Consider the following 20534-nt stretch of genomic DNA (forward strand, 5'->3'; position numbering starts at 1 on the left):
GTAAAATTGGTCTACTTGTGATTGGCATATTTAACTTACCTATAAGTATAGCCAAGGCCTGTAAGTTAAATGTCACTAGTGGGCTGCAGCACTTGTGCCAACCACTACAGTGACAGTGTAAGGCATGCCTCCAGGCATACCACTGCAACGTGACTGTGCAGTTTTAAACTAAAAAGAAATAAACCCTTTTGACAGGCTTAAACCTTCATTTACATTTTAACATGTTACTCCTAAATTAGGCCCTCCTATTCATGGAGTAGGGTGCAGCGCATTTAAAAGTAGGACATGTAGAAGTTTAATACTCCACATCCACACAGTGAAAAACTATAAAAACTATTTTCACGGTAGCAATGCTAGCAGGCCTGGGCGTAGTGGGCGTAGCGGGGTTACGCGGAGTGCCACGGAGACGGAACCAATCTCCGCACACTCCGCATAGCTCCGCTACACGCCACCTGCCTCCCACCCGTGCTATTAAAATGTTTTAAAAAATTCTATTTAAAACTCCTTACTTTATCGGTGGCATCCCTCCTCCTCCATCGCGTCTTCTTCATGAAAACTGCGCATGCGCGGGCGCCCGTGCATGCGCATTTCTTGCGAGAAATACGCATGCACGGTTGCCCACACATGCGCAGTTTTCATGAAGAAGTCGCGATATTGGAAGAGGGCAGCCCGGGGATGCCGCCGATAAGGTAAGGAGTTTTAAGTAGATTTTTTAAACGTTTTAATAGCGCGGACGGGAGGCGGGTGGGAGGCCAACTCTGCTCCGCCGCGACTCTGCAGAGATTTGCCTGCTCCACCTACATCGCGGAACACGGAACAGGCAAAATTCTGCACATTCCGTGGGCGGAACGGAGTTGTCCGCCCACCCCTAAATGCCAGTTGCTTCAATGGGAAAACACTTGAATACATTATACCACCTTATAATGCTCATTTTGGATTGGTACCAGCTAGAGAAATATTTCAAGGACTCTTTTTAATAGGTAAACAAAATCCAATTTAATGGTAAAGGCAAATTTTGACTCGGCTTCGGTTTGAAATTCTGCTCTTCTCACGGCTCCGCGTAGCCGGCAGAATTTTGAAAAACTCCATGGAGCGGAGGTTTTTTCTTGATTGCGCTTGCCAACTTTAAGTTGGCAAGTGCGAACAAAGAAAATCTTACTCCAGACCACCTCCCGGAGAGATATCTCAATGCGGGCGGTCGCAAACTACCATGTAATCTGTCATGACAGATTACATGGTAGTTTGTGACACCTTTATATAACAGAGAGAACAACAAATTGCTTGGCAAACTACTTAAAACCTGAATGTCAACTCTTTGATAAACAACATGACAAGTGTTTACATTTTATGTGACTAATGTCGCTAACGGTGTAAGTATTACACCAAGTAATGTGCTAAACATCCTCAAAGCACTTCAGAGCCCCTATATCTTCTTATGGGTAGAAAGTGCTATATAAATGCCAATACAACTACTTCAGTCTGATTATATAAGGATTTGCACAATAAATGTGCATAAAATACATATTCCAAAACGCATGACAGGGCATGAAAACAGCATGGCAAAAAGTAACACTTATACATGACTCAATCACTAACATTGAGCTGTCACAGTGTAGTGGGCTACCTATCTTCAAAGCACAGCAGCATTTGTTGTCAATCGTAGTAAGCGCTATACAACCATACCATAGCATGTCATACCAAAATGCATGGATAAATGTATTCATGAGTTTCTGATTGCAAATTGAAAACATGTGTGAGTGACAGAGTGCACAGATCAATGACTGGATGAGCACATAATTGAATGATAAATAGAGGAGATTATAGATGGACTGAGAGCTCGCTGAATAGAAGTGTATGAATTAATGATAGGGTAAAAGAGTGCATAGATAGATTAATCAGTGCATGGGTAGACAAATAGGTGAGTAAGATGATGAGTGAGTGCATGAATGAATGATGGCAGAGTGCTGTGAGTAGCCGTGGCCCTGTCAGGTACAGAAGGCTTCTCCTCTCTCCTAACTCCATCAGCTCTAGGATACGCTCCCGGTGATAGCGTGCTGTACAAATCTGCATAACATAACATAAGTTACTCACCCTTTTGGCAATCCATAAACTCAGCCACTCCCCTATTTACCCATCCATACATGCACTCATTATCCACGCATTGATGCATCACAGTCACTGCTGTTTTATTTTCGTCTCTCACTCTTTTCTTCTGAGACTTGCAATTACCATCTCTTCCGTCTCGTATTTTCCCATCCTACCTCCTCCTGCAGCCTCATAGGCTCTCCCTCCTCACCATTTCTGTGTCTTTCATCGTAATTCTCTTGTACCTCAGCCTAACAGTCTATCTTTTCTGATGCTTGCCTCAGATCTGCCTCTTTGTTGGACTTTATTACAACGTGATCATTGGATGGAGCATCTTCTACTTCTTCAAGTCCTTACAGAACCCCCTGCCCTGGGAAGAGTGTCCAGTGCACCACAACAGAACCACTGCAGGTGAGGAGCTCTTCCACCATCAGTCTCTAAATCTAACCTGTAGCTTCAGCCTCTACCAATAATCTGCTCCTCTCAGCCTCTAACAATTAGCCAGTCAAAATGCTTTCCTTTTTCACCAGAACGGATCCACTGTAGGCGAGGAGCTCTGCACAGCCTCGCACTCTGTCCCTACTCTGTTAACCTTACCCTGCCTCACTGTCTAGTGATAGCCCTAACACTAACCAAGACCTAACCATAACAGTAACGTAACCCAAATCCTTGCTCAGCTCTAAGTCATCCTCTGCAATATATACTTCAGAGAAGAAGAACTCTGTAGAACATGTGCCCCTAACCATTTAACTCTAATCTGCATCCATCATCGTCTATGCATGTCCATAAACCTGGTGAAGGGTTCACGCAACATGTACCACCCACCCCCTTTAACTTAATGTGCACCCATCAGCCTCTATGCATGTCCATAAACCTAACCCTAACCCTGCTCTGGGCAGATCGTCCTCTTTCCTACAGCGGATCCATTGCCAGTGAAGGGATCCAACTAACATGTACCACCCACCCTCTCTTACTTACCCTAATGTGAACCTTAGTCCCAACTATAGCCCCCATTCCTGTCCCCAAAGCTCTGTAAGCAATCCAAGGGAGGTGAGGAGACCACAGATAATTTGTTTGCACGTTATTGGTAAAGATGGTTTCGAGCTTCAGCCGACTCTGTACCCCCCGAAAATCCTTGTGTGATGGTAAAGGACAAGATGGGGGACAGAGTTTATGGCACCCCTAATGGTTGTTAGAGATTACGAATGAGGAAACAATAGTTTTACATTTATGCAGTTCCCAAGAACAAGCTTTAAATACCCCTGATGAATGGGCGCTTTGTTAGATCATTTGTCCTTATGTGGATCAGTTACTCAGCTGTAAGTACCAACAATTGTTAAATGGGGGTTTCACGTGTAGGTAACACTCCCTAGACATGAATAGGTTTGCAGTACGAGGACTACTAGCGTTGTGTGAACTGCAGTAATAAGGGGCACCCACAAGTGTACCTGTCTGATCAAGAGTGGGTATGGTGCAGATAGATTTCTGCAAGAGTCTGTGATAAGGAGTTGTCGAGGCAGAATGTGACAAAAGCTCAGCCACCACCTACTTCTAGTATCGTGAGGCTCTGAATATCTCTGACACAATTGACGATGTAGGAGGCCTGAACTGGAGCATGACCCTTTGCTTACTCTTCGCCTGGAGCCTTGTGGGACTTGCCATGATCAAAGGCATCCAGTCATCAGGGAAGGTAAGTGGGGTTTGCAGGGGTGAAGCTCACTCATGAAGGTAAGGAGCATCGGGTTTACTTTAAGGAAGTTGTAAAGGTAGGAAAGGTTCTCACTGAGGAAAAGGGCAATAGATATTAGGATCACCCAACAACCCCACATATGACATCACGCATGACATGTTTATTGAAATTATTGATGACAGCGCTGATGACATCTCAAATGACATCATTGATGATGTCACTGATGAACTCATCCATGCTTCTTTTGTACAAATTACTCTATAAAAAGGTATGGCATTAGAAGTCTGAAAGTAAGTTCAAACTAACTCAGAAGAACGTGAAGTATCAGTTTTTGCCATCACACATACAAATTCCTTAGGTGTATCAAGTTTGTGTTATGTGTAACATTGACCCTATACCATACACTTCATGGGTATCTTAGTTCACATTAACAATCTGTGGGAAAGTGACCTTTTGTATGGTCACCCCCTCACACACATTTTGCTCCAATGCTGAAGGGTATGACTGTGATGGTGAATTGGAGTCTGCTGCCCAGACCCCAGTGCCAGTGCTCTCTCCCTAAAACTGTTATGTGTAAATTTTCAACCCCAGTTGAGAAGGACTTTACCCCCCTTATAAGTCCCTAGTATATGGTACCAGAGGTACCCAGGGCATGGGTAGTAAATGGGTCCCCAGGACCTGCAGCACTGTTTGTGCCTCCCTGAGTGACTCATGTAAATTACTGTCAGCAGGCCTGCCACTGCAGACTGCAGGAGCAGTGCAAACTGCTCAAACTCAACTCTGCCATGTGTGACAGAATGAATGCTCTACCTTAACTCTATATCAGTCACCCCTAAGGAAGGCCTCCTAAAGCCCAAGAGGCAGGGTGCAATCGCTTAGAGGTATGGGCATGCAAGTGCACGTTTATATGTCCACATAGTGCTCTTTATCATTAAAGTAGACTATAAGTATGAGACGGTCCATAGGATAACATGGGCTGGCACCCGGGCAAATCCGAGGTTGGCAGCTCCATTGTTCTCCCGCCTAAATATGTTGTGTTTGGTATCAAACAATATGCCTTCTCACCCCTGACATGAATTTTGTGTCAAGGGCAATGTGGCATGCACCTAGGTGGCTACCTTCGAAGTTTTCCACCTGGTTACCCCAGCTTCTCTGTGCTCTGGCTGGCAGCCCACGCCTGCTGCCACCAAAACAGGATTTTGACTTCCTGCCAGGTAATGTGATCATTCCAAGGAGTCATGAACAAAGGGGTGGGGAGGAAGGAGATCACACCTCCCTCCTAGGAAGGATAGTGAAGTAGCAGATCAAGGCAGTGAGCTTCAATGACTGCGCATCCTCTGATATGTATCAGGGCTGACAACCAGAGGAGGAAACAGCCCTCCCCCTGCCAGGAGGGAAATTAGGTAGGAAAGGAGATGTACACCCCTAGAAGGCTAGCCACATCTCCAGGGTGGGTAGTCTGTACACAGAAAGAAGGGTTCTGCCATTTACAGAAGTAAAAGAATAGAGGGTTATAGGTAGATAAGGTGACCCACAACCCTGTTGTGGTCATCTCTGGGGCAGATTAGTCGTGGGCAAGCAGCCCATTGATGACTTGCACCCACAACCCTAATGCCTCGAATTTTTAAGTTAAGTGTTACCGCTGACACCAGACCTCAGTTCTGAACAACCTACATCGAAGAGGACAAAAGAAAAAGACCCATGTCTGCGACAACAGGACTTGCAGCACAAAGCAAACGAGGTATACTATGCACCTGAGGCAACCCTCCTGGAACTGCCTGATTGAGACTCATCCTAGGCTAACTCTCAGTTCCCCCAGACAAAGGGACCCATGTGGAAGCCTGATGCATTCTGAGACTCCCCTGGACTAATGGTACTAGTCTCCTGCAAACTGCAGGTAAAAATAGCGCTCTGGATACGAAGAATTGCTAGCAATCAGGCCCTCCGTAGGATTGCCCATATCCAGATTGTCTAGTGAATTGTGGGAAGTGTAGTCATGCCTTCCACGAAGTTACAGGCAGCTACCGTGTTCCATGGGACCACTGGATGTCGAAGTACCTTTTTTGAAGGATTGCCACTGCCAAAGCTTGTTGTTCACCAGTCCAGCAACCTTACCCGTTCACTCGATGCTGCACCTGGAGGGAACTCCATCTGACCTTTGACCGACATCGGAAACCACCCAGTTGTTGTGTTTTTGCATCTTGTTCCCCGCAACACCATGTAAGCAGTAAAAGCAGCTCTCCTGCAGCTCCCGTTGAGCAACAAAAACAGCCAGAACAACTCTGCACCCGGGATACAAGGGACAGGCAAAATTGGACTGACTGTCATTGCCTGGTCCTGAGACCAGCATCACCTTTACCCTGCAAGGATACCACATAACTCAACCTGCAAGTGGCCGATTGTCACTAGTGGTTTTTCCCATTGAGAAAATTTTTACATTTTCACTGTATTATTTTGCACTAATTTTATATGGCTTGTAGAATCTATAACTCCGGGTATATGTATGCTATTCTTTTCATTTTGGTGTCTGAATTAAGATAACATTACACTCTATTTTTATAAATTGGCATCAGATTTCTCTTGAGTCGTGTCAATTACTTATCATCCATGTTGATACTCAGAAATGCTTAACACATGTTCCTCTAGTTAAGCCTGACTGTTCTTTGCCGCCCTACCACGACTGAGCTAAGGATTTATTAGTGTGAACCCAAAGACCAGCTTTGGGGTTTGTGACAGTATTGCATGGTGTATTCTATCCAGCATCACCATATAAAATGCCCCTTTCCTACACAATCAACCACAGATAGATAGGTAATCCCTACTGTACTTGGTAATAAATCTTTAGGCAGCTGTTCAGAGAACACTAAGTTCCTCCAGATACTCAACGTTTGATTCATAACTAATGCCCTACTACAGACAGCCTTTATCTGCATCAAACCCTTCATAGTCACCGAATCTACAGTGATAAATGAAGTGGATATGAGTAGAAAAGTGGGTACTGTAAAAAGTGTTTTTTCTATGGAGAGAGTTTATTCTGTGCCACATTGTTTGCAGACAGTGAAACTCTCATGAGTATTAAAAAGTATCTATTAAGAACAGTGTTCGCTTAATGTCAAACCTGCCCAAAGAGTCACTGTTCATTAGAAAATACCCATGGTCTGAAGGTGCTAAAAGTCATACTATGGGCAGCCTTCATAATGTGGTGAAAACTTTACAGATAGCCCATCTTATGAAGCTAAACAAGCACATGTACACTGATTAGTACTTGGTGAACACAGTCTTTTATGTTATGTTTTAATTGACGTGCCAAAATGATTCTGTTTAAAAACTCTAATATGTTTACAAACTTAGTACCTGCTACGTTGGCTCATTGCCCTATTGGAAACTTTATGTCCAGAACCAAAAACCTTGCGTGGACCATACTGGCACAAGCTGTCAACTGTCATCTGCATAAAGAGTTAATCTTCAATACAAAGATTTATAACGTGTTCAAAATGTCTACACACTTATGATGCATTAGAAGCACATGTGTTTTATAAGCACTTACAACAATTAACTGGACACAGGCTGTACACATTTTGGTAGAGAAGTAATGGGTTAGTTACCCACCACTTTGTAAACTATAAAACAAACTAACACATTCATTGGATGATGTCAACTGTGATGTCATTAGTGATGTCATCAATTATGTCATTTGAGATGTCAAAAGTTATGTCATAAATGATGTCATAGAACATGCCAGGAGTGATGTAATATGTGAGGTCATAAGCAGTGCATGACAGGTCACACGTTATAGCTAGCTCTGCTAACTATAACTGGTACATGTCAGAGGTTTTTAAAATTCTAAATGTTAATGTTGTCACTGACATATTCACCTAACTATAACATTAATATAGCCTTTGTTTTTTTCAGTGTTTTATCTATGTTTAAAAAAAACCAGTTTTTTAATCATACCTTACTATAAATTTACTTTAACCTTTGTTTTTGCAGTGAATTTCAGTTTTTTATTGTAAAGTAATATTAATGTAAAGTAATAGAGCCAACACCCACCCGCCATGCACGGTTGGCCGCAGGGCCGGTGCCCAGAGCCTGCTGCAAACCTCCCACAGGCAGTCAACCCCATGTTGCGCATGGCCTTCAGCCATGCACAACAGGGGGTTGGTTACAGAGCCCTGGGCCAACTCAACCTCAGGCAGCCAACCCCCCCCCCCCAGGCAGCCAACCCCACGCTATGCACGGCCTTTCATCTTGCGTGGCGTGGGGTTGGCCACAGTACCAGGGTTGCAGTCAAGTCCTGCGTCCAATTGTCCTCAGGCAGCCATGCGAGGCAGCCAACCACATGACTCAAAACTAATTATAATTGGTTTAATTAATCACCAAGCAAAGTTCCCTTCTTAATATGGCAAAGGTAAAATATTGATCTATGCTGCTGTTTTAGGAAGATAGGTTTGTCGTGTTAGCAAAACTCATTTAAGAAAATGAGTGGGAATTTTCAGATCCCACATTTCCTCTTGAAAGCTAGCCTCCTCACACAAGCTGACTTGGACAGTCACCTTACTGAAAGTGCAGTCAACAAATCTGTGCTTCACTGAGGGAAAATTGTTAAATCTGGTGTAGTACTTTGGATCTTCCCTGTTGCTATGTCCTTGCTGCTCACCCAGTGTGAATGTGCTGTATGGAATGTTAGTGCACATGGTGATGAGTGGAAAGCTAGGGTGCCTGTGAGATAGAGAGTATCAGGTGGAGTATGGGCTGAGCAGCAAGGAGGCTGCTCCTGGTAGGGTTAAGTACAGAGTTTCCTACAAGACCATTCTACGAACTAAAATCAATAAACCTTCATCAATAATCTACACCTCGGCTACCGGACCTATTCATTATAACAAAAACCTCCATAAAAAAACACTATCTGGAGCTGAGGACTTCATACGTTTCCCACAGCTGCACATATCCTCAACTTTGCTACAATTCGGATTATAGAGTATCACTTGAAACAGAGGTAGACAGCCTATGCCTCAGCCAGTATATTGGATCTTATGCACAATCGCTCTCAATTACTTCCTTGTTTTTCATCATTGCATCTCATTGGGTAGGGAAGAAAAGAGTGATAGTCTTTCTGCTATTGCTCTTTCCTTGTCTTTGTTGGATACATGTTGAAATATCTGTTTTACATGATTGTAGTTCTTTGCTGTTCTTTCACTCATCCTCCCTTGTACGTATCCTCTCTAGCCTCAAGTCTCATGAGTCCTCAATGATAGTTTCTTCTCATTGCAGTGAAACATAGTCTTAAGTCATGGGGTGAACATCTAGAAATTATGATGTGGGCTGTGACTGAGCTCTCACACATCCACAAAGGTAAATTGGTTTCTGTAGGAAATTCTTGGCTCACACTTGGTTGCTTAGTTCAGGCATAGTAACCTTCCACAAAGAAAACACATTTGGTACATTTATTGTATTGCATTGTAGATCAATTTATATATCATATTTTTTTATTTTTGTCCTGGTGTGTATTGAAGCAAAGAGAGTGAGATGTAGGATGCTTAAACATTAGATTTTTTTTAAAGCTAGTTGAAGAATTTGCTTTTTCACACTACTTTTTCCCTTGAATGGTCTACAACAGAATTAAGTGGAGACCGAGACAATTTTCTTTCTCCAAGATCTTTATTGCTAGTATTTATGTAAATGTGATTTCATGGCTACAGTTATGATTGCCTCTTCTTCTGCTACCTTTTTATATAGTGACAGTGTGTGTATGTTTATCCTTCAGGGTTAAACTAACAAGAATTATATGTGGGTAAGTCAGTGGCTGTATGGGGTAGTGAGTGCATGTGTGTGAAGCTGTATGGCTGTGTCAGTCATTGAGTGCTTATGTCAGTATGCATGAGTAACTAGGTATGTGAAAGGCAGTATAGGTGAGTGACTGAGTATATGAGTGCCTGTATGTATGAGTGAGTGAATGTGAGAGCAGCTATATGGATGAGTGCATGCTTCTGTCAGTGACTGTATAGGTGAGTGACTATGTGTTACTATTTATATGAGGAAGTAAGTGTGTGTAACTGTTTGGGTGAGTAAGTCGATGTGTGATTGACTGTATGGGTGAGTTTCTAGGTGTGTGAGTAGTGACTCACTCAGCGTGAATATTTGTATGGGTGGATATGCAAATGGATGTATTAGTGAGTGAGTGGGTGTATGAGTTGCTTCATGGGTGAGCGAGTGGATGTGTGTTTGGCTCTTTAAATCAGTGAATGGGTGTGTAAGTATTGGTATGGCTCTGTGAATGGGTTTGTGAATGGTTGTTTGGGAGTGACAGTGGGTGTATAAAAGATTCTATAGGGGTGTGCGTGGGCTCATCAGAGATGCTGTGGATGATGTCATCACTGATGTCACCACTGATGTCATTTTAGATGTCATCAGTGATGTCACAGACCATGTCATGAGTGATGTAATATGTGAGGTTATAAGCAGTGCATTGCGGAGGTGAGAGTTATAGTTCACTCAGGTAACTAAAATAGCTGACTTTGTCCATTTTTGTATGTACACCTTTATTTTTAATTTTTACAAACTTTTATATAGCGCAAACTTGACCCGGAGGTATCGAGTATCAGAGCTCTTTACATAGCACCAGTTGCGTTACATGAGGACACATTCATTTTTGTTAGGCACAGGGAGATTACGTGATTTTCCCAGAATCACAGGATGTTCAGCATCATTGCCGAGACTCGAACCTGGTTCCCCAGATTTGAGGTCGACCGCCCTAGCCATTAGGCCAACTCCTCTCCCCAAGCCATCTTTCCAAAAATATATACCTTGCTGCATCTTTAAGTAAACTCAAAAGTCCCACTGTATATATTGCTATGTGCAACCACAAGATCCATATCTCACCATCTGAGCATATGCAAAGCGGTCATATCAGTTAAAAACCAAATTGACAAACACTTCCTAATACATACCTAACAAGTATTTCTTCTTTCTAATTCAACCAAAGGCGGACAACATGTTCTCATCTTTTATTAGTGACTACACTACTCCCATAATATATATCTTTTTTTGATCAAACTCCCATATACATCTTCATTTGTTATATAATTTGTATAAAGAATAAAAAAGTTATGTACATACCAGTGAATTCCGTTTGTAGACTCTATTGTTGTTTTGGCTCTTTGTGGATAGTTTTGACACTGTTAACTAAGCACAAGAATTGTACACCACTCTCATAGAAAGCAACCATGAACTGGCAATCTCTTCAACTTTGCACTCGGTGATCATGAGAGAGGCAGCAAATTAAATCATGTCTTTCATCTTAGACTCCACTATCTCCTCTTGTGAATGGTTAGTATCTGTTAACCCTTTCCCTCTCTTTCAAAAAGAGATTCCTATCTATGTGTGTTTCCAATGTTCTCTTGATCATCGCGGAGAAATATCGCGAAAAAAATGGGAGTCCAAACCTATATTTAGCTTCATTTTTTTAAAAAATTTAAAAACTACACAACAGTTTATTACGTAGTCCTGAGTTGGAAATTAAAACTAGCCATTACTTAAATTGTGTCATCACTCCTCAACTTTAAAAAAAAGGTTCAGTCTCTGTAACACCCTTTCCCCACAATACACACTTTACTCTGTGTACCTAGAAGTCCAGTGCAACCACTAGGTCACAAGTTCATAACACATTCTAGAAGGAACATGCTACTTCCAAATAAGATACAGCATGTGTGTTTTACACCACAGATTCAAAAGCATATCAATGTCTGTATTACATTTCTTTCCTTAAACAACATCCAACAATTAGACTTCTTACGAAGGGATCTAACACACTACCTAATTTTATTCACTTTCATGCTGACAGCATCCAATGAAAGATATATATATATATATATATATATTCAATGAAAAAACCATAGGTTTCACACACGTTATAGTTAGGAATTAGCATTTAAAAAACCTTTGAAATTCAATGAAAAAACCAAAGGTTTCACACACGTTATAGTTAGCTGGACATTTTACTCGTAAAAAACCATTGAACTTCCCCCGTTATAGTTAGTTAAGTTAACTATAACTCGCGCGCCCGCAATGCACTGCTGATGACGTCACATATTACATCACTCATGACATGGTCAGTGACATCACTCATGACATCACTGATGACATCTCAAATGACATCACTGATGACATCATCCCGTGAATGTGTGTTTTTCTGAAAATTAAATATGTTTTATATATGTATATCTCAAGGTCGATGGAAGAATAAATGGGTATATAAGTGTCTAAATGGATGATTTGTTTTTGAAAAATTGATTGTGTAACTGACTGATTAAGTGTATCATAGTGAATACATGGCTTAGTGAGTAATGTTTAAATATGTAAATATCTGTATCAGTCTTTCACTTTGTGTATAAGTGGCTGCATGGGTTGGTGAGCAGCTACATGAGTGTTTATATGGGTTATTAGTTGTTTTTTTGAGTATCAGTCTGAGTGTCTGTATGGTTCGGTGGGGGGTATTACGTAGTGCATAGGTGCATGAATGAGTGACTCACTGTTTGTATGTGTTGAAGATAGTATGTATGCAGGACTGCATGGGTGGATGAGTGTGTGTATGGGTGTGTTAGTGAGTGAATGACTGTCTCTACAGTGTCTTTATGAGTAACTACATATGTTTTAAACTAGTATATGTGACTATTGGTGTATATAAGTGAGTATATGTGAGAGTGAGAGATTGAAAGAGTTCCTGTATGAATAAGTATGTGTTTCTATAAGTGATTGTTTAAAAGACTAAGTATGTGTAAGTTTTTGTAGAAGTAAGTGTGGTGGTGTGTGTATAACTATATGCAAGTAAATGGATGTTTGATTCTTTATTAGCATGAGTGACTATGTGTGTGAGTAACTCTACGGATGAGTGGCATTGTGTAACAGGATGTATAGGTGTATGAGTATATATGATGAGTGAGTACATGTATGAGTGACTGTATAGGACTGTTGGTGAATGAGTGGATGTGTATGTGGATCTTAGAATTACTGAAGAGGTTGTTGTAACTGGTATTGGTATGTCCATTGTTTTGAAAAGTTTAGTCTCTATTTATAAATGTGTGTATCAAAGGTTATATTAGGGTGAGAGGAGGTCTGCCACTCTATCACAAGGATGATGTCATCAGTGATGTCATCAGTGATGTCATTTGAGATGTCATCAGTGATGTCATGAGTGATGTCACTGACCATGTCATGAGTGATGTAATATGTGACGTCATCAGCAGTGCATTGCGGGCGCGCGAGTTATAGTTAGCTTAACTAACTATAACGGGGGAAGTTCAATGGTTTTTTACGAGTAAAATGTCCAGCTAACTATAACGTGTGTGAAACCTTTGGTTTTTTCATTGAATTTCTAAGGTTTTTTAAATGCTAATTCCTAACTATAACGTGTGTGAAACCTATGGTTTTTTCATTGAATTAGCAAGGTTTTTTAAATGCTAATTCCTAACTATAACGTGTGTGAAACCCATGGTTTTTTCAGTGAATTTGCAAGGTTTTTTAAATGCTATTTTTTTTTTTTCTTCTATTTTTTTAAACATATTTTTAATTTAATGTTCTAACCTTTTATAAAGACTATGGTTAAATTTTTAAAATTCTTTAATATGTTTTTTTAAATATATTTCATAAAATAAACATGTTATAATTTTTTGCAGTACATTTTTTCCTTTTTTTTTAGTACGCGTACCGTAAGCTTACGGTAAGCGTACGGTTTATGCAACGCCCGTAATTTATCTACGCTGTTTGCGTATAGTTACGCAATTTGCGTAGCCGCGCGTACTCCGCGTGGGACGCGTACGCGTGTACGCTACACACGCACGTTACGCGGAAGTGACGGATAGTGACTGTTATGCGCATGCGCGCAAGCGCGTGTCTTTTTTACGCGCATGCGCACTTTTGCCGTAAGCGTACCGTAAGCGTACGGTAGGTCATGTGATCATGAAACACAACTTTTGATTGGTTGAAACTACTTTCAGTTCTAGAACTCTCCTACACCACACCCATTCCCCTCATTTCTGCTTGTGATCCCTTAGGAGAAGGAGCTGGGTTGTCTTTGTGATACGATGGCAGAACAGCAGAGCCCTTCTGAGAGTGAGGCTAGCACTAGCAGCACTACCTTGAGGCAGAGAGCGAGGAAACAAAAGACCTCTTATGTGTGGTATTATTTTACTTTTCCTGAAGGCCAGCTAAAGGTAAATGCACCCTTAGTGACTTGCAAGCTGTGTCAGCGTGTACTTTCAAGAGGTAAACCTGACAGGAAGTATTCCTTTGGGAATCATACCATGATGAGGCACCTCAAGGATGTACACAAAAGGACACATGCTCGACTTTTTGGAGGTAACCCTTCAGAAAGTCAACCAAGCACATCCACAGCAGCTCAGCCTGGACCATCATCTGCAGGGCTGACTCCTTCTTCTGCAGGTCAGGTGAGCCCTTCATCTGTGGGGGGAGCATCTACTTTTGCTGGCCCTCAGGAAATTAACCCTCGATTTCTGAGGGTTGATATTCGATGCGCCTCTTGTCATGATCTAATTTGTCATAGGGAGACCAGTGTTTCCCTAGTGAACAACAAAATAGATCAGCACACTTGTCGCAGAGACTAATTTTCCCAATCTTTCTTTCCTCTGTCCCTGCATGAACACAACGGCTCTTTTAAGAGCCAACCTTATCTTTCATCTTTTTTTTATATATGTTTTTAAAAACTTTTTAATTTTTTTTTTTTACCGTACGCGTACGGTGCGCGTAATTTTTTTTTTTTTTTTAAAAAAACACTAAAAATCAATTATCACATTACAAGGTCCTTGAGAGACTACAGTTATTATTATTGACTTACCATACCCACTCAAAAAAATATTTATTCATTTGTTTTTTTTAAAAATTGCTTTAAAAATGGTTCTAGTTTTCGAAAATTTTCTATATCAATCTGAAAAAAAAGAAAAAAGTATTAATATTTTTAAAACATTTTATAATACAGTACACATATTTACATATTTATCAAAAAATATTTTTGCCTTATTTTTGCTGTTTTCAGAATATATTTGCCAATTTAAATGCACACTTACTGCTCTTTTTTTTGGCAAGTGAAAATCACTTTTACAGACTGACACATTATGAAACCACTTTTCAGTTTTTTTAAAAAGCCCATGTCCAGACTGCTTTTTCAGACCACCACCATGTGTATCCTGGGTGACTGCCTACACTCCAGCAAGGGCAACCAGCCTTAGTGATGCTGAATGTATTTGCATTACAGACTGAAACCTCAAAACCCCACTCGCTTCTAAATACTGTGCATGATTCCACATGGTAAGCAGCTGGGTGTGTGCTAAGAGTCTGCTTCTTCCCCCAAAAAATCGCTCCCTCTTTTTCCTACTAATGCAACTGTGAAATCACCAGAGCAAAACGCAATAAATCTCTGCCTGTAATTCCTATTTGCACACAGAGTCATGTTTTCACATTAGTCCCAAAACGAAATTTCTTTGCCTATTTGAATGCACACTTACTGCTCTTTTTTTTTGGCAAGTGAAAATCACTTTTACAGACTGACACATTATGAAACCACTTTTCAGATTTTTTTTAAAAAGCCCATGTCCAGACTGCTTTTTCAGACCACCACCATGTGTATCCTCGGTGACTGCCTACACTCCAGCAAGGGCAACCAGCCTTAGTGATGCTGAATGTATTTGCATTACAGACTGAAACCTCAAAACCCCACTCGCTTCTAAATACTGTGTATGATTATACATGGAAAGGAGCTGGGTGTGTGCTAAGAGTCTGCTTCTTCCCCCAAAAAATCGCTCCCCCTTTTTCCTACTAATGCAACTGTGAAATCACCAGAGCAAAACGCAATAAATCTCTGCCTGTAATTCCTATTTGCACACAGAGTCATGTTTTCACATTAGTCACAAAACGAAATTTCTTTGCCAATTTGAATGCACACTTACTGCTCTTTTTTTTTGGCAAGTGAAAATCACTTTTACAGACTGACACATTATGAATCCACTTTTTAGATTTTTTTAAAAAAGCCCATGTCCAGACTGCTTTTTCAGACCACCACCATGTGTATCCTCGGTGACTGCCTTCACTCCAGCAAGGGCAACCAGCCTTAGTGATGCTGAATGTATTTGCATTACAGACTGAAACCTCAAAACCCCACTCGCTTCTAAATACTGTGCATGATTCCACATGGCAAGCAGCTGGGTGTGTGCTAAGAGTCTGCTTCTTCCCCCAAAAAATCGCTCCCCCTTTTTCCTACTAATGCAACTGTGAAATCACCAGAGCAAAACGCAATAAATCTCTGCCTGTAATTCCTATTTGCACACAGAGTCATGTTTTCACATTAGTCCCAAAACGAAATTTCTTTGCCAATTTGAATGCACACTTACTGCTCTTTTTTTTTGGCAAGTGAAAATCACTTTTACAGACTGACACATTATGAAACCACTTTTCAGTTTTTTTAAAAAGCCCATGTCCAGACTGCTTTTTCAGACCACCACCATGTGTATCCTCGGTGACTGCCTACACTCCAGCAAGGGCAACCAGCCTTAGTGATGCTGAATGTATTTGCATTACAGACTGAAACCTCAAAACCCCACTCGCTTCTAAATACTGTGCATGATTATACATGGAAAGGAGCTGGGTGTGTGCTAAGAGTCTGCTTCTTCCCCCAAAAAATCGCTCCCCCTTTTTCCTACTAATGCAACTGTGAAATCACCAGAGCAAAACGCAATAAATCTCTGCCTGTAATTCCTATTTGCACACAGAGTCATGTTTTCACATTAGTCACAAAACGAAATTTCTTTGCCAATTTAAATGCACACTTACTGCTCTTTTTTTTGGGCAAGTGAAAATCACTTTTACAGACTGACACATTATGAATCCACTTTTTAGATTTTTTTAAAAAGCCCATGTCCAAACTGCTTTTTCAGACCACCACCATGTGTATCCTCGGTGACTGCCTACACTCCAGCAAGGGCAACCAGCCTTAGTGATGCTGAATGTATTTGCATTACTGACTGCAACCTCAAACCCTTAAAGTATTCCTTATTTTTACCAGTACACCTTAATTTATCATGAAAAAATAGTCCATATTATTTTACATGTTCCTCACATTTAAATTTCTCCCAAAACAGAAAATAATAAACACAACTTCTACAAAAGGAATTCCAATTCTATTATTCATTTCTTAATTTACCATATACATCCCCTCTCAAACTCTAAACTCACCTTTAAAATTAGTTAGTTGTGAAAGAAATGTGGCACTCAAACAGCAGATTATCAGAGCCAGGATCTCTGTTCTCTACACCTCTCTCCTCTCAGCAGAACCAGATAATGGCAAACTTTCCCTCTATTTTTCCACACATATACATGTAAGTTTCAAATCTCAGTGCTTCCCCCTTTTTTTCAAATGTAATCACACATTTCTATTGGTTGAAAACCAACCCTTTTCCAAAAGTACCCTGCCCCCAACTTGACTTCTGCCTAGTACCCTTCCCCCAACTTGACTTCTGCCTGCTACCATAGCAACAGCTCATGGAACACTGCTGTGTGGAGTTAGGTCAGAAGTTCGCCACACAATGTTTCAATTCCACAGAGCAAGAGTGCTTGACTTTTCAAACCTAACAGCAAATCCATAGTACTGTTCTTTGGTAACACATTTTTTTGTACCAATACAAAACATGCTTCTATTAATTTACACATACAGCCTAGTTTTTATTCTAGAATGGTATGAAACAGCCAATCAGTTCTTTTTGTTTTGAAAAAAATATGTATGCCTCCATTTCCAAACTGTCTTTCTTTTCATATTGCCATTCTACTGAAAGACACCTCCTGAGTGCATCCAGTTCTCCTTTGAAGATGTTCACAGTGTGGATTGTAGGGCACAGCTATGTCTTCTGGAGTGAAAAGTTTGCAGAGAAAACAGGTATGGTGAGAGACCTTGCTTTGCCAAATGTAGACATTAAATGGATTGGTCAGAGAGGGTTAAAGTGGCACCAATTGATGCCATTGGTGAAATCCTTCATGCAAATCCAACACCCTGACCTCATAATAGTGCACTGTGGTGGCAATGACCTAGGCACTTTGACTGGGGTAGGTCTGGAAATGCTTATGAAGGACACCTTTGCACAACTGTTTTCACTTTTCCCTAAAACTGCCTTTGTGTTTTCCAACATATGCCAAAGGCAAAAATGGAACTGGTCCAATCATTTCTGTCCGCAAATTGACAAAGCAAGAAAGCACGTCAACAAATCTGTTTCTGCTTTCCTCCGTGACTATGGTATGGGTGCCATTTACCACAACAACTTGCGTTATGACATGCAAGACATTTATAGAGGAGATGGTGTGCACTTCAATGATGAAGGGAACAGAGTCTTCCTCTTGAACCTTAGACTCTGCATCGGTACTTACTTGTAGGTACCACTTAAAAAATCACTTCATAAACACAACGGCTCTTTTTAGAGCCCCCTAATATCTAAACTCTTAAATCTGCATTTCATATCTTTTTTAATTTTTTTTTTCTTCCGTACGCTTACCGTAAGCTTACCGTACGCGTACCCCGTGATTTTTTTAAAAATCAATAAATGTTTTCTTTGTACTTTTCTGTCCTTCTTTGACCCCCTCACAAATGTAAGGGGGTCTGTAACTCTCCTCCTTGCCCCCTTTTCTTGTTTTCACTCTTTTTTTTCTGAGTGAAACACACAAAATGGCGGCCGCCGCTTCCTGGTTTCGGCCGATTCGAATGTTTACTAAGATCTAACAGCCAATCAGAATCGCGCTCGCGCACGCCACCGTACGCGTACGGTAAGCTTACGGTAAGCGTACCGTAAGCTGGCTCAGATATATATATTGATTTAAAGGCTATTTTCTCAGAATCTACTGAACAGATTTACACCAAACCTACAAAAGGCACTTCCTTGACCTAGGGACTACCTCTCTGCCAAATTTCTAGTAATTCTGTTCAGCCGTTCGGGCTGTAGCCCTGTCTAAAGGTCCTATGGAAAAATGCATGGGAAAAACGCGTTTTGGGACCCCCCTTTTATCTCAGCCCCCGCTTGACGAATCCCCCCGAGACTTTCAGGGTAGGAGCGGAGCGTAGCGCCCCACCTATTTTGAGAAATTCACGAGGATTCGTCGACCGGCGCCAAAGTTATTCAAAATAGAATGTTGCAGATTTCCTATGGAAAAGGGGTCCTAACTATAACTACCTACTGGCGACCGCCAGTAGGTAATATATATATATATATATATATATATATATATATATTCAATGAAAAAACCATAGGTTTCACACATGTTATAGTTAGTTGGACATTTCACTCGTAAAAAACCAATGAAATTCCCCCGTTATAGTTAGTTCAGCTAACTATAACTCGCGCACCCGCAATCCACTGCTGATGACGTCACATATTACATCACTCATGACATGGTCAGTGACATCACTCATGACATCACTGATGACATCTCAAATGACATCACTGATGACATCACTGATGACATCATCTAGTGAATGTGTGTTTTTCTGAAAATTAAATATGTTTTATATATGTATATCTCAAGGTCGATGGAAGAATAAATGGGTATATAAATGTCTAAATTGATGTTTTTTTTATGAAAAATTGAATATGTGACTGATTCAGTGTATCATAGTGAATACATGGCTTTGTGAGTAATGTTTAAGTATGTAAATATCTGTATCAGTCTCTCACTTTGTGTATAGGTGGCTGCATGAGTTGGTGAGTAGCTACATGGGTGTCTATATAGGTTATTAGTTGGTTTTTGGAGTATCAGTCTGAGTGTCTGCATGGTTCGGTGGGGGGTATTACGTAGTGCATAGGTGCATGAATGAGTGACTCACTGTTTGTATGTGTTGAAGACAGCATGTGTGCAGGACTGTATGGGTGGATGAGTGTGTGTATGGGTGTGTTATTGAGTGAATGACTGTGTCAATAGTGTCTTTATGAGTAACTTCATATATTTTATAGTAGTATATGTGACTATTGGTGTTTTTAATTGAGTATATGTGAGAGTAAGAGATTGAAAGAGTTCCTGTATAAATAAGTATGTTTTTCTATAAGTGACTGTTTAAAAGACTAAGTATGTGTTAGTTTCCGTATAAGTAAGTGTGGTGGTGTGTGTATAACTGTATATGCATATAATTGTATGTTTTAATCTTTATTAGCATGAGTGACTATGTGTGTGAGTAACTCTATGGATGAGTGACATTATGAAACAGGATGTATAGGTGTATGAGTACATATGATGAGTGAGTACATGTATGAGTGACTGTATAGGACTGTTGATGAATGAGTGGATTTGTATGTGGATCTTTGAATTATTGATTTGGTTGTTGTAACTGGTATTGGTATGTCCATTAGTTTGAACATTGTAGTTTCTATTTTTGAACGTGTGTATCAAAGGTTATATTAGGGTGAGAGGAGGTCTGCTACACAATCACAAGGATGATGTCATCAGTGATGTCATCAGTGATGTCATTTGAGATGTCATCAGTGATGTCATGAGTGATGTCACTGACCATGTCATGAGTGATGTAATATGTGACGTCATCAGCAGTGGATTGCGGGTGCGCGAGTTATAGTTAGCTGAACTAACTATAACGGGGGAATTTCATTGGTTTTTTACGAGTGAAATGTCCAACTAACTATAACATGTGTGAAACCTATGGTTTTTTCATTGAATTTGCAAGGTTTTTTAAATGCTAATTCCTAACTATAACGTGTGTGAAACC

The 20534-nt window shown here is 40.7% G+C and overlaps 1 pseudogene; it reads left to right on the forward strand.

Moving 5' to 3' along the window:
• The window catches only part of LOC146871790 (sodium-dependent neutral amino acid transporter SLC6A17-like), a 1038204-nt pseudogene that overhangs the window by 12161 nt on the left and 1005509 nt on the right, over positions 1 to 20534 (forward strand).

This window comes from Triturus cristatus, chromosome 1_1, assembly GCF_964204655.1.
Source record: "Triturus cristatus chromosome 1_1, aTriCri1.1, whole genome shotgun sequence".
NCBI lineage: Eukaryota > Metazoa > Chordata > Amphibia > Caudata > Salamandridae > Triturus > Triturus cristatus.